Source organism: Heloderma suspectum, chromosome 2, assembly GCF_057233095.1.
Source record: "Heloderma suspectum isolate Gila_16-S chromosome 2, 16-S_ref, whole genome shotgun sequence".
In the NCBI taxonomy this organism is placed as follows: domain Eukaryota; kingdom Metazoa; phylum Chordata; class Lepidosauria; order Squamata; family Helodermatidae; genus Heloderma; species Heloderma suspectum.
The window spans coordinates 21,919,354-21,933,545 of record NC_139459.1 but is presented as its reverse complement, the minus strand read 5'-3'; positions in this window follow the sequence as shown (position 1 = coordinate 21,933,545).

Sequence of the window (14,192 nt, the reverse complement as noted above, 5' to 3'; positions counted from 1 at the left end):
GATCAGGTAAAGGTATCAAAAGAGGCAAGGCAGGTAGAAAGATGAGAAGTTGAAGAGCAGACAAGAGTGAAGAGGTTAGAGAAGAGTACCGCAGGACCATCAGGGTATATCCTGAAGGCTCTGGACTATACTGTCTGTCACCATGAGATTTCTACTATCTGCCATCCGTTCATATGAAACAGACATAGGCAGCTATCAAAGCATGTGAGCTGTGAACACCCTGCTCATTTGTTAAGGAGCCATTTGTCTTGGAGGATCCTGGATTTATGCAGGGTGTTGCAGGAATGGACACACCTTTCCCTTTCAGGCTTAAAAACTGTCGATGATAGTTTTTGCTAAGGTGCTGCAAATCCACTGCATTCTTCAGTGTCCACTGAACAAGGATGTTATTGGCGCACCTGTACACTGGCATCTTCAGGAAAATACCCACTCGAACAGTGGCCCAAATAACAGGAAAGCATTAATTGTCTCATAACATTTTCCCCACAAAGATACTTGCAAACGGGAACAGCTGATGCATCCCCAACATGTACACATGTAGCTATTCAATATGCAGAGCACACTCCGGCATGCATAGACAGGTGCATATAGATGCAATTAGCGTATCTGAGCACATAGGTGCCAATTTGCAAATACCCCGACTGCAGGTGCATGGGCAAATACTGCTGGAATAATCAATGCCTCCAAATTTGAATTTGGCCTATGGGGCTTTGTCTATTTATGAACGCATCTTTGCAATTTGATCATTAGTGCAGCAGCACTTCTGACTGTTGCTGCTCAAAGTGCTGTAAGTTGTATGGACAGGAATGCTCAGTTTTTTGCAAGTATAAGTTTGCAATGAGTATGTGTGAATGTATCGCCTTCGAGTTCCTAACCTTCACATACCCTGTTTCAGGGATTTTACTTACACTTCTGCAGTCATCCCAGAAACCTGAGAATGGAACGTTCTGATCTTATGCGCACTTACTTGGCAGTAAGTTCTGTTAAAACCTGTGGGAATTAATTTCCTTAAATATGCAAGCCCCCAGTCTAGAGGGAACTCTGCAACACAGTTTCCCCTGTGCAGAGATGATCATCTGGGCTGCTTGGTGGGTGTCTCCATGGGCCGGTCTTGCTTAGGGAACCTGGGAATAATCAGTTGCCCCTCTGGCTGCTTTTGACAATAAATTAACATTCAGGGCTCAATAGGGTGAGGAGAAAAAGGGACTTGCTGAAGTGAAATGCTACAGAATTTCCAGAATTTCCTACAAATCCCGTGCACTTAGGGATGTATGAAAAATTCATTTCTGTTCATTTTTTATCAGGATCTGCTCAGTTCACACCTTCCGGACCAAAAACAGACTCGGACGCAGACTGTAGTCGATGTCCATACGTTTCCGAATTTGCAATGTGATTTGCGGACCCCCCAAAATGCATTCGACAGCATGCATACATTTAAAAAATGCACAAGAAAAAATGCGTACTTCTGAAAAATGCACACAAATGTACTTTAATCAGTGGAAGGAGAATGCATGCACACATTTCAAAGATGAGCACAATTGTTGCATGCATTTGGAAAAACACGCATGAATATATGGACGGATTTTCAGGCAAAAAGTAAAAAAACACAAAGGTCACAATCTGATATGAACTCAACTTGGAATGAGCTTCAAGATGGAATTCGGAGAACTTTGGCAAGCCCAAGTTTTGCTGATTTGTACATCCTTGCTTGTATTCATCTACTCTGGAAAAGAAAGAAACCAGAAAATAGGGATGTTGTGGGCACCCAACATGGGGATGGAGTCCAACATACTTCTGCCCCACTCAGCCTGCCAGACTAGGGTCCATGAGCCCCACCAGCCACCCGCCCCACTTGCCATACCACACAAGCCCCTGGAAGGTCCTGAAAGCACCTGGTGAGCTCCGTGCAGCCACCTTGTCCCCTAGCAAGCTGCCATTTAGTATAAAAATGGTGGCTCATTATTCTGCATAAAAAGTCTTTTACACAAATGGTGGCTTTACCAGGAAGGGGAATGGAGAGCTGTGCGGAGATCACCGGTCACTTGTCAGGTTATCCAGGGGCTCGCACAGTGTAGTGAGTGGGGGCAGGCAGGAGCATCAGTTTGGCAAGCATCCAGCAAGTGTGGATGGGGATGAGTCCATCCATCCCCACCGGAAAATCCGGTATGTTGTTGGACGTTTCCAATTTCTTTCTCCTGTAAGAATTCCATTGGGCCTGACTCGACGTTATCTACAAACTGTTGCTGCTACTGACCCACATCTCACCCCCACATATCGTTTCCCCAGTAATGTCTAGTAAAAGAATTCATTACGATGCTGTTTCTTCTTGCCCCCATTCAGTGACATCATACTGTGTGTTTCTTGTGCAAGACTTATGACAACAGATTGGGGTTGGCAGCAGCCATGTTTTGTCCATAATGCCTACTTAGCTCATACCATTTTTAGGGTGGTGGTAATGCAGGGTTATTGCCCCAGGGGTTATTGCCCCAGGCCTCACATTTGGAGGGGGGGGCTACATGAATACTGATAGATCATCACTGTCACATTGTTGCCAGGTCCCCCCTTCCCTTGGATCTGTCTAACTGGAGCTCACTAAACTGAATGGGGAAAATCACAAACCAAACTCCGCTTACGAATGTATCAGAAGTTCATTTCAGTTTGGTTTAGACCAGCTTGCACCATCTGAACATGGATGTAAACACAATCTGCAGTCGAAGCCCGTGCATTTCGGAGCTTGTGATGCAATTCGTGGACCAAATCAAAATGCATTAAAAAAAATGCATACATTGGAAAAATATGCATGAAAGGATACCTACTTTTGAAAGATGTGCACAAGCATGTTTTAGGAAACAATCCTACACATGTTTAGATGGGGGGGGGGGAGTCCTACAAGTCCCAACATGGCTGGCTGGGGAATGCTGGAAGTTGTAAGGCTTTTTCTGTCTATACATGCATAAGATTGTGCCTTTAATCAATGGGAGAAAAATACATTGCTTTTAAAATGCACAGCAAAATGCACACATATGAACGAATATTCATGCAAACAATCCTCTGCCCCGCCCCCCAAGCTTGCAGTCTAATACAGGCACAAGTCAGAACACCTTCAAGGAGGAATTTGAAGAACCCCGTTCCACCTATGTTTTGTGGATTGTCAGGTGTCTTTCATTCCATTTTCTGGTCATTGATGGAATCACTTTTTTTAAACCAGAATTTTATTCTACTTGTGCTAATTCACATTAGCACTATTATGGACTTCTGCTAATCTGCATTAGTTGAATTAGCACTAATTAATTTAGCTATATTAACACAAATTTCCCCCCCCCCGCCCCAAAGTGAAAAACTGGTCTGGGAACCTGTCGAATCCATGTGCCTCAGAAAAAGTCAGTCTGCTGTGGAATCTGCAGGTCATATTCATAGAAAACTGAATTCATTTGAATCCAGATTCATCTGAATCTGTTTTGGATTTCTCCAATATCCACAGTGAGAATTCTTCTTGTCCTTCAGTTTCACCACCAGTGGTTGAGTCCTCCCTTTTCCCATATGCTCCAACATCCCCAACATTTCCTCTACATAGAAATGAGTTGTCAGCTTACCCTTCTCCCTCATGCCTAGTTTTCTATGTGCAGGGAGCTTTTTGCATGGAGGAGCATTTAGTCATGCAGGCCCACAGCTACGGTTTGTGATGTTACAGCCCAGACAGAGGCTTATCACCAGCCCTTAGGTCAGTACGAATGATTATATGGGGGAACCCTCGATTCCATACAGCTGTCATTGTGTATCAAGACCGAGGTACTTTTGGAGGGAGACAAGAGGAGGCTGGGGGATGTTGACCTGGTGTTGAATGGGGTACGGCTACCCTTGAAAGACCAGGTCCGCAGCCTGGGGGTCATTTTGGACTCCCAGCTGTCCATGGAGGCTCAGGTGTCAGTTGTGAGCTGGACAGCGCTGTATCAACTCCATCTGATACGGCGGCTGCGCCCCTTCCTTCCCGACCATCTGCTCCCATCGGTAGTACCTGCCCTGGTCTCCTCTCGTTTAGACTACTATAATGCGCTCTATGTGGGGTTACCCTTGAAGACGGTTTGGAAGCTGCAGCTGGCACAGAACGCGGCGGCTTGCCTGATTAAAGGCAGCCGCCGGCAAGATCACATCACTCCAGTGCTGAAGGAGTTGCACTGGTTACCAGTTGTTTTCCGGGCCAAATTCAAGGTGTTGGTTTTGACCTTTAAAACCCTATATGGTTCCGGCCCAGCCTATCTTAAGGAGCGCCTCTAGCAGCACCAGACAGGCTGCTTAACAAGATCAGCCTCGGATGGCCTTCTCTCTGTCCCATCAGCCAGGACAGCTAGACTGGTGGGGACGAGGGAGAGGGCCTTTTCTGTGGTGGCCCCCACTCTGTGGAACTCCCTCCCTAGGGAACTTCTCCATGCCCCCTCTTTAATGAGCTTCCGTCATGCATTAAAAACATGGTTGTTCAGGCAGGCATTTGGGGTGGGTTAGGGTATTTTAGAAAATGTTTTTACTGTAGAATTTTATTGTTTTAAACTATTTTATTGTATGCTGTACATTGCCCAGAGTGACTGGGTGACCAGCCAGATGGGCGATTAATAAATAATAATAATAATAATAATAATAATAATAATAATAATAATCAGCCAGCCTACACCAAGCCCAGGATCTCAGGATTTTTAGCAGTTCACTGTAGTAGTGGAAAGTTGGAAACATGCATGTCTTCCCTTTGCAGTGCACCAGAACAGCCGCCGTTCAAGACTGGGCTGCTAACGGCTTGTCCAGTGCTTCTTGTTGAACTAGCCTCTCCTGTGCAGAATCAAGGCACAAATGGGCATGTGATGCAAATAAAATGTTGCTCCCCAGGAGGCCTGGGAAGGGTGTGTTTGTCAGGAGTCTCACAAACCTGATCAGGAGGGCTTTGGTCTAAAATTTGTGCAGGATGGTGACAAAATCTCAGAAGACAGCATGGTGCCAAATCCTGGGGACAGGAGCATGAGTGGAAGCATCCCCCTGGTACTGGCACTCACTAATATGCAAGGAAAAACTAGTAAGGAAGCCGTCACGGTGTAAAACCCATGGTTTCTGATGTCTCTGTACTGGGGTAAGGAACCTCAGGCCCTGGAGCCAAATCTGGCCCTCTGGGGCTCCCCAGATGACTACATCCCCTTCCTCCGGCCCCACCCCTTCCCCCCAGCCAATTATTAGGTGGTTTCCTGGCCTTTGTGCTTTTTGTCCCCTTTCTAAAAGGTTGAAATATCTCTCCTGAAGGCTTAGTTGCTGGCAGGAAGAGCTTTAAATAAATATGTGCTGATTTTGTTTTGCATTTGTTTGCATTTTTGGCCCCACCCCTTTCCCTTGGGCTCCACCCCTTTTGTCAGGTCCGGGGCATGGACAGCAGGCATCCTTGGCGAGAACACCAGGACCAGGGGGGATGGAGGTGGGCAGAGAGCAGAGGTTCCCTGGGCAAGGGGCAGACCCAAACAAGGCATGGCAAGGTCAGAGGTGAAAGCAGTGTCCAAACAGGCAGGGGTATCACCAGGTTTGCAGCAAGGCCAGAGGCAAAAGCAGAGTCCAAATAGGCAGGGGTCAAGAACCAGCAAGGTGTAGCAAAGATCAAGACCGAGCAACTAGACCACGAGGCTGCCACCATGACATGTGTTGCTGTGGCAAGCTTCGAAGAGAGGAGGAAGCTCTTTATAGGACTCCCTGAGGCTTCCAGCTAGTCTGCATCAGGAGACCTGGGAGCACCTGCAGGGCCAGGGCCTAATCCTGCAAATACTGTGAGCCAGGCTGCCTTCTATGTCTGGCACCCAGGTAGAGCTCCAGAACTTCCCAGACTGAGCAGACCCTGATCCTGACACCTTTTCCTTTGGCCCCACCCCTTCCACCCCACCCATTTCTTTTAGCCCCACCCCTTCCCTTTGGCCCTACCCCTTCCTTTGGCCCCACCCACCATTGGAATGTAGCCCCCAGAGCTTGTCCAAAATTGAATTTGACCCTTGGGCTGAAAGTAGGGAGGTATGAATTGTGTACCTTCCATGCCGCTTGACTTGCGCAGTTTGCGGCCAGTGCTCCGTACCATCATTCAGAAGCCCCCGGAATTCTCCTCTTTTTTTTCCGCTCCAAAAATTATGAAGATAAATCTGTACCGACAACTGTAATTCTGATGCCCAGCCATCTCCGTGAGTCTGCATAACTTCCATAAGAAAGGCTATTTTTCATAGATATTTACATATTTTTTCCCCTGCCCTGAGACATGCAGTAATTACTTTCAGCCAAAACACTTCCTCCTCCTAGGGGCTTCCCAAAAGAAGGCTGTTCTAGGTGTGCCTGAGCGATGCACTCTTTGTTTAAAACAACACTGTTTGAAAGAAAGAAAGAAAGAAAGAAAAAACCTTTTAAAATGACCGTGCTGGTCTGGAGCCCTGCACGAGGTATTATTCTCCCTGCTAACCTTTATATTTCCACATCCAGCCTTGTTGTTGATGTTCTGAGGCTAAAATGGAGAGGAGAACCAACCAACTCTGTGCATGTCTACTCAGAAGTAAGTCTTATTGAGTTCAATGCGACTTACTCCTATACATGTCAGCACCTCACTTGCCCCCAGCTCAGCTTTGTATTTCCACATCCAGCTCATTAGCAAATGTCCTGTTAGTTATCTCACTGGGTGACTTTGGGCTAGACTCTAACCACTACACCATACTTCTGTTATGAAACTCATGAAGAAAAAGAGACAGTATAATGGAAAGTTCTTTCTGAAGCAGTCACACTTCACTTGTACAAATGCAGCATGAAGGGAAAGATCAGCAACCTTCTCTTTGTTCGAATAGAAAGCACACTCTGCACATGCTCAGGGAATGGACAAAATGAGGAATAAACATACCAGGGAATATGAAGAACTATATTCTTCCATTATGTGTGTGTGTGGGGGAATCTCCCTCAATCCAGCTGTTCTCTGGAAGCCCACCCCCGATTCACCCAAGGGTCTTCTGATATAACTAACAGGAGGTTTGATCATGAGCTGGATGTGGAAATACAAAGCTGAGCTGGGGGCAACTGCTGACATGTGTAGGAGTAAGTCGCATTGAACTCAGTAAGACTTACTTCTGAGTAGACATGCACAGAGTTGGTTCTCCTCTCCGCTCAGGTTTGTATTTCCACGTTTTTATTTACGAAAATTTCACGACTCTGTGCGGATGACCAGAAAAAAAGCCGCATGACTGTGGGCTCCGCAGGACCTCGTGGTGCCGTTCCTCAGAGGATTCCGTGGCACGGACTGAAGGGAATTCGATCCCATTTCAGTCCGTGGCGGAATTCTCTGACATAAAAGGGACTCCCATTGTGCATTGGTATCCTTGCTTCATACCAATGCACAGAGTATAGGAAATAGGGATGTACGAAAGTCACTTACCTGTTCACGGATTATGTTTATGGTGGGGGGGGAGGCATTCCGTCCCTCCCCCTGGAATCCTGGATGGGGGGGAGGCGCTCCATTCCTCCCCCCCAGAATCCTCCTCTGCCGGTTGTGCTCCGCGGCAGCTCCGCGGAGCAGCCAGCCAGCCCCAGCCAGGCCAGAGCCGTCCGCAGCCAGATTTCCGGCCACGGAGGGCTCTGGGTAAAAACAAACAAACCACGTATGCAAATGGCGATGGCTACGGTGGCTAAAACAGGGAATCAAAAAGGGATGCAAATAGCGCCCGCTACGCTATTTGCATTCCCCTTTATTTTCACTGTCATAGCCTACGTCAATATTTACGTAGACTAAGACAGGCAATTTGCGTACATGGTTGTTGTTGTTTTTTTAACCCACCCAGCCATGATAGGCTACGTAAAGGTTTACGTAGCCTATCACCTTGTGTGCATGCTTTTTTTAAACCTAGCCATGATAGGCTACGTAAAGATTTACGTAGCCACCGCCATTTGCGTACACGGTTGTTGTTGTTTTTTTAACCCACCCAGCCATGATAGGCTACGTAAACATTTACGTAGCTTACCACCTTGTGTGTGTGCTTGTTTATTTATTTATTTATTTCATTTCTAGGTTTAAAACCTAGCCATGATAGGCTACATAAAGATTTACGTAGCCTATCACGTCTTTTTTTTTTTTTTTTTTATACAAGAACAAGAGTGGAAATGGTGGCGGCGGCGGCCGGTCGGAAGACTAGCCGCCGCAGCTGCTGCCGCCGCTGCCAGAGCCACCGCTGCCCGGAAGATCTGCCCCAGGTGAGTCTCGTCCCGGGGGGGATCCGCGGGGGGGGGCGGGGGGGCAGGCCGTTCCACCACAGATTTCGGGGGGCCGAATGCACTGGCATTCGGCCTCACCGAGGTCCGTGGCGGAATTCTCTGCCATCCCTAATAGGAAATAAACAGGACAAACATGATCTTTTAGTACCATCAGGGAAATGCCATGTAGTAGGCATAAGGCATTACTGAAACCTGGTGGACGAGACTCATGATTGGAATGTAGGATCTGAAAAGCACAATTTATTCAAAATGAATAGACTTCATAGGAAGTGAGGAGGAGGAGGAGGAGGGGTTGAGGCCTTTAAAGCAGAGGCTGGATGTCCATCTATCAGGGCTCCTTTCAGAGTACGTTTCCTGCATCAGCTGCGGGTTGGAATAGATCACCTTTGAGGTTCCTTCCAGCTCTGTGATTCTAAAAGGCAGGCCTAAAATCCATCTGTTGTGCATTCAGACTCCTCCGATGTGCTCAAATGCCATTAGGAACCTTTGGGGGTGACGCCAAGTTGCAGCCCAGGTGCAGCAGCTTATATTCCACAAAATGAAATAAATCTACCGGATGCTGCTGAGTGAAAGCCTGCAGACTGTTATGAAAATAAATCTGGTTTGAGTTACTGGCATGCAAGAAAGACCTTGCAAACAGTATCTCAGTAGAATGTTTATGGCAAGGGTAAAAAGGGCTGGGAAAGCAGGACATTTATGCTGGGGGGAAAACTCGTTCCAGCCTATAACTCGAACAACCTGAATGGACAACATTTGAGCAATGGCCATTGCGTTTTGTTTTCTCCTACAAATAGCTGTAGACTTTAGCTGTATCAATAGTAATTTTTCAAAAGCTGGGAGAACTGCGGCACATAGTTGAGAGAGTTATACGTTTGCTCTTTATGCAACAGGGACAATGCAAGGAAACTGCACAGAACCAGCTGTGTCTGAATAAGACCTGTTTATCAAATTAAAAACTGCAGGCAAAGCTGAAAATGTGGGCACAGAAACCTGGATCAGAGTTGTGAATACCGTAGGAATGGTTACTTGTAATGGTATCCCATGAGGTGTCTACTCAGAAGTAAGACACATTGATTTCAATGGGGTTTACTCACAGGTAAGTGAGCATAGGAGCGCAGCCTAAAATTATTATACTAAAGGGCACACCCACAGACTTGTACTGGTTTAAATGCCATTGCCGTTCAAGCCCTGATGATCCTAGTTCCATGGTGGACTAGGAATCTCTGATACAGAATTCTCACCCAACTACAAACCCCATGGTTCTTTGTGGGAGACTATGCCACTTAAAATGGCCTAAAACCAAGTCTAAGTTTGTAATGTAGATAGTCCCTCAGGGTCCATCTGCCTGACAGCTTGGGGTATGTTCCGGAATGTGTGTGAAACATACATCCAAGTACATCCAGACACCGGAACTCTGACTGCACTGGTCACCCCTCCCTAGGCAACCTTTGGACCATGGGCACATCTTGCAATTTGAGAAACTGTCCTGGGCACCACCACAAGATGGCTACCATGGGAGGCATGGCAAGAGACAAGTAACCTGCCCCAAAGACTGAGTACAAGGCAGAGGCTGGGTCTGATTCCCAACACACTGAAAACAATTTGAACTCACAGTTTTCAACACCAGCAGAAACCTATTCCATAGCAATCCCAGCTGCTGTAAGAAAATGTGTTAATTGTTTTTTAAAAAGTGGGAGAAGTAGGGCACCTTGGTCAGTGCTAAGAAAAGTGCACATGGGCACCATGTTGCCTACTCCTGCTCTACTAGATCAGGGATGGGGAACATCATGTGGCCCTCCAGATGTTCTTGGATAGCTGCTCCTATCATCCCTGACCATTGGCCATGCTGGTTCGGGCTGATGGTGGTTGCAGTCCACCAACACCTGGAGGGGCACATGTTCTCCACCCCTGTAAAGAGATGGAGCAATTTTAGGAGTGGTGGACTGGCTTTGGAGTATCAGCATGACATTGTCTTAGGAAAAGCACTTGTAGAGTGTTGGACAAATTCCTGGAGATGGCTATCAATGGCTACTAATCCTGAGGGCTATGTGCTACCATAGGCAGTATGCCTATGTACAGCAGTTGCTGGGGAACATGGGTGGGAGGGTGCTCCTGCACTCATGTCCTGCTTGTGATTTCCTGGTCGACAGCTGGTCGGCCACTGTGTGAACAGAATGCTGGACTAGATGGACCCTTGGTCTGATCCAGCAGGGCTCTTCTGATGTTCTTATGTTCCTGTGAGGCAGATGGCCAGCTACTGATTTTTGAGGTTCAACCTTTTTATTTTAAAATACATTTACCAGATGTTTTTATAAAAATGAACCTGAAATGGCAGCACTATACTATAGTTTGTGGCATGTGCTCCTGCTATAAACACAAATGATAAAGCTCCCCTACTCCTTCCACAATTACCGTGCACTGGTGTATGGCACAGGAGACATTGCACTGTACATATGAATGTGTGACCACAGATCAGCAATTGCATGTCAAAAAAACAGTGATATAGTGGTGCCCTGGGGGAGGATCCAGTGGCGCACTCCCGCTACTGATATAGTGGTGCCCTGGGGGAGGATCCAGTGGCGCACTCCTGCTACTGATATAGTGGTGCCCTGGGGGAGGATCCAGTGGCGCACTCCCGCTACTGATATAGTGGTGCCCTGGGGGAGGATCCAGTGGCGCACTCCCGCTACTGATATAGTGGTGCCCTGGGGGAGGATCCAGTGGCGCACTCCCGCTACTGATATAGTGGTGCCCTGGGGGAGGATCCAGTGGCGCACTCCCGCTACTGATATAGTGGTGCCCTGGGGGAGGATCCAGTGGTGCACTCCCGCTACTGATATAGTGGTGCCCTGGGGGAGGATCCAGTGGTGCACACTCCCTCTACTGTTATTGATGTTGTGCTAGCAGAAACCAATGCTTATGCAATGTCAATAGTGCTTGCTAGCGCAACAAGTTTCCCAGGGAACCCATTGTACTTGCAAGTGCTATTAACATTGCACAAGCATTGGTTTCCACTAGTGCAATGTCAATAGCGCTAGTTGGACAGGGCCATATGAGAATTGGACAGGGCCATATGAGAAATGGACAGGGCCATATGAGAATTTTGTTGTGGCTCACAAATTATCTGAACTTGCCTCGTTCCTAACCCTGAATGTGAATTGGAAGGCATTTTTTAAAAAATGTTTGCAAATTCCTGAACTTGTGAACATGTTTGCAAAATACATTTGTTTTTGAAAAATGCACATTTTGAAATGTACACCCCCCTCCCCAAATACACATTTTTAAGTTTTAGACAATGGGGAGGAAGCTGCACACTCGTGGAAAATGCACACAGAAATGTGCACTTCACCTGTTTGAAATGCAAACTTTTCCCATTTAACAGAACTGAAAAATGGGTTGTGGACCAAAATGGGAGTGAGCTAAACTGAGTGAAGTGCAGAGAATTTCAGCGAACCTGAACATCCCTGGTTCTCCCAACCCCAGCTTTAGAGCCCTCCCTTGAAAACAAATGCGGTTCTTGTGTACAATGTGCCTGCATCTCTGTAGAGCTCTATACCTTTGAATTTCTTTCTCCCTAGAAATGGCCGGAACAGTCTTCCTTACATTCTGTTGGAGTTGAAATTAATTTGAACAGAGAAATCACAAATGAATGCTCCTCATTCATTTGTGATTTGCAGAATTGCAAAATTTGGGATTGTACTGAAACGGTTTTGAATGCACTGCTCCCATTCATATCAATGGAGTTTTAGCCAGAGGACCAGGAAAGTGCCTGATGGGGATAAGTTGACATTTACTCAGGCACAATGAATTCTAACATAGCTGCACTGGAAACTATCATTTCACAGCTTTTACCCAATGATTTTCTGGGACGTAAAGCATTTCCCTTGAAAACAGATCAATTGAGGCATCCTTCAACTGTCTGCCTGCACAACTTCGTCTCCGTGCCAACGGCTAATCAGTCCCTCGGTTCCAACAGCTTCTTCTCTAGTCTGGTCTTCCTCAGGATCCAAACACTTCCTTTCAAAACTGTGCTCAGGTAATTTATAGATACTGTACTTCCACATTTATTTATTTATTTTAAATTTCAACCGGACTCTAATTTGATTTGTAATGTTCCCCAAAAGCCATTCTTGCAAAATCTCTTTTTAACTGTGGCTAATTACGCACATGCGGTTGTGAGATACCAAAAATAAGAGCATCTGATATCATGTTTATTATTTCTCTCACAAAGGGGAAAATCATAAATTCTTTTTAATGGGATCTTTAATAATAAAAAAGAACATAATCATTACTATCAAAAGATGAATGGCTTCCATGGGGTTTACTCACCAGCATTTTGTCTGATTACATCCCTGTTATACTCACAGCATTAATTACTGGAGACTAATTAGACAAAATTGCAATGTAAACCCTAATGAAAACTAGTCTGACACACTCTTTACACTATTCTGTCTCTCTGCTAGTTTACCTTTAGATAGTCGTTAACCAGTGCTTGCTTGCCTATCTATCTATCTATCTATCTATCTATCTATCTATCTATCATCTATCTATCTATCTATCTATCATCTATCTATCTATCGTATGGCACATTTACATCGCATTACAATAAAAACATAGAGCATAATAAATATGAAATGTAAAACATAAAATATAGACAGGAATATTACAAACGTATGTCTAGGTTACAGATATAGTTTTTTACTTCAGTTGTCACAGCCAGGAAATCAGCAAAGTCTCCACTGTAGGCTCGATTTTGACACTGTCACTATATGTTGGGTAGTTATTGCTTATTATTACCAGTGCTTATTCGTATTATCTAAAATAAGAATGACTAGTGATCAAAACCTGGAAGGTTTTCTTTCACCCAGAAATGCTTCTGCCTGTCCCAAGTATCCACAGACTGCTTGTGATTGCGGTCGGTGCTTCAGAGGAAGCACTCTGCATATGTACAGAGGCACTGTCTTCTTTATTTAACTCACATGTTCTATGGCTGAGTTAGGACTACACAATGCAGCGGGAGCACTGGCTTTGCTTCACCTAAGAATTCAGGCTTTTAAACTTGTGATGTGACAGTTCCCATTTGAAGAATGAAAGTTTGTTTAAGGAACATTTCTGGTTAAAAATACACTCACTGGTGCCCCCACAAGTACTAAATAGGGATGGACAAAATCAACCTATTTTCAGTCCATGTTGGTTTCTCATGTATTAAATCATCAGTCTGTTCAGTCCAATTTCCTCATCAGCCTGTTGGTGTTTGGTTTTTTTTAAGCACAGAGATTCACATATATTTTCTTACACAATTTCCTTTATTGTAGAATTTTGTACACAATTTTTCCTAACATACACATCTTTGGGCAGAATCCAATGGGCTGTTTACACCCCTGCCGATTTTCTTACTCCCCGCCAAATTATTCCGTTGTGCAAGCGGCCCCCACCACCTGTGCAGAAGCAATTTAGCACTTCTGGGCAAGGACAACCCAAGACAAGTGGTAAGGCTCGTTTCTGGAAGGAGGCAGATCAGCAGAGCTCACATAATGGAGCTCTGCTGACCTGCCTCCTTCCAGAAACGAGCCTTTCCACTCATTTCAGGGCTTCCTTTAGGAAGTATTAAATCTCCTTTGCGTATGTCGTGGGTCCAACTTGCGCAACAGAATTGGTGGGACCCGCCGCTTGTGGAAGGGAATTGAAAAGCCAGAAAGGAATCAGTGGGAACATAAGCACTCCATTGAATTCTGCCCCTTTTATACAACTTTCCTTAAAATACAAATCTTTGTATGCCATTTTTGAGCTTAGAACTGCATCGCAAAGTTCAGAAAAGTGAGCTGTCTGAAGGACAACTGAATCCCAATTCTCCCCCATTCTAGTAGCAAAGAGTACCCACCCATTCAGTTCTACCCACACAAGATTTGTCTTGGTCAGGATGGATTTTTCAAGAT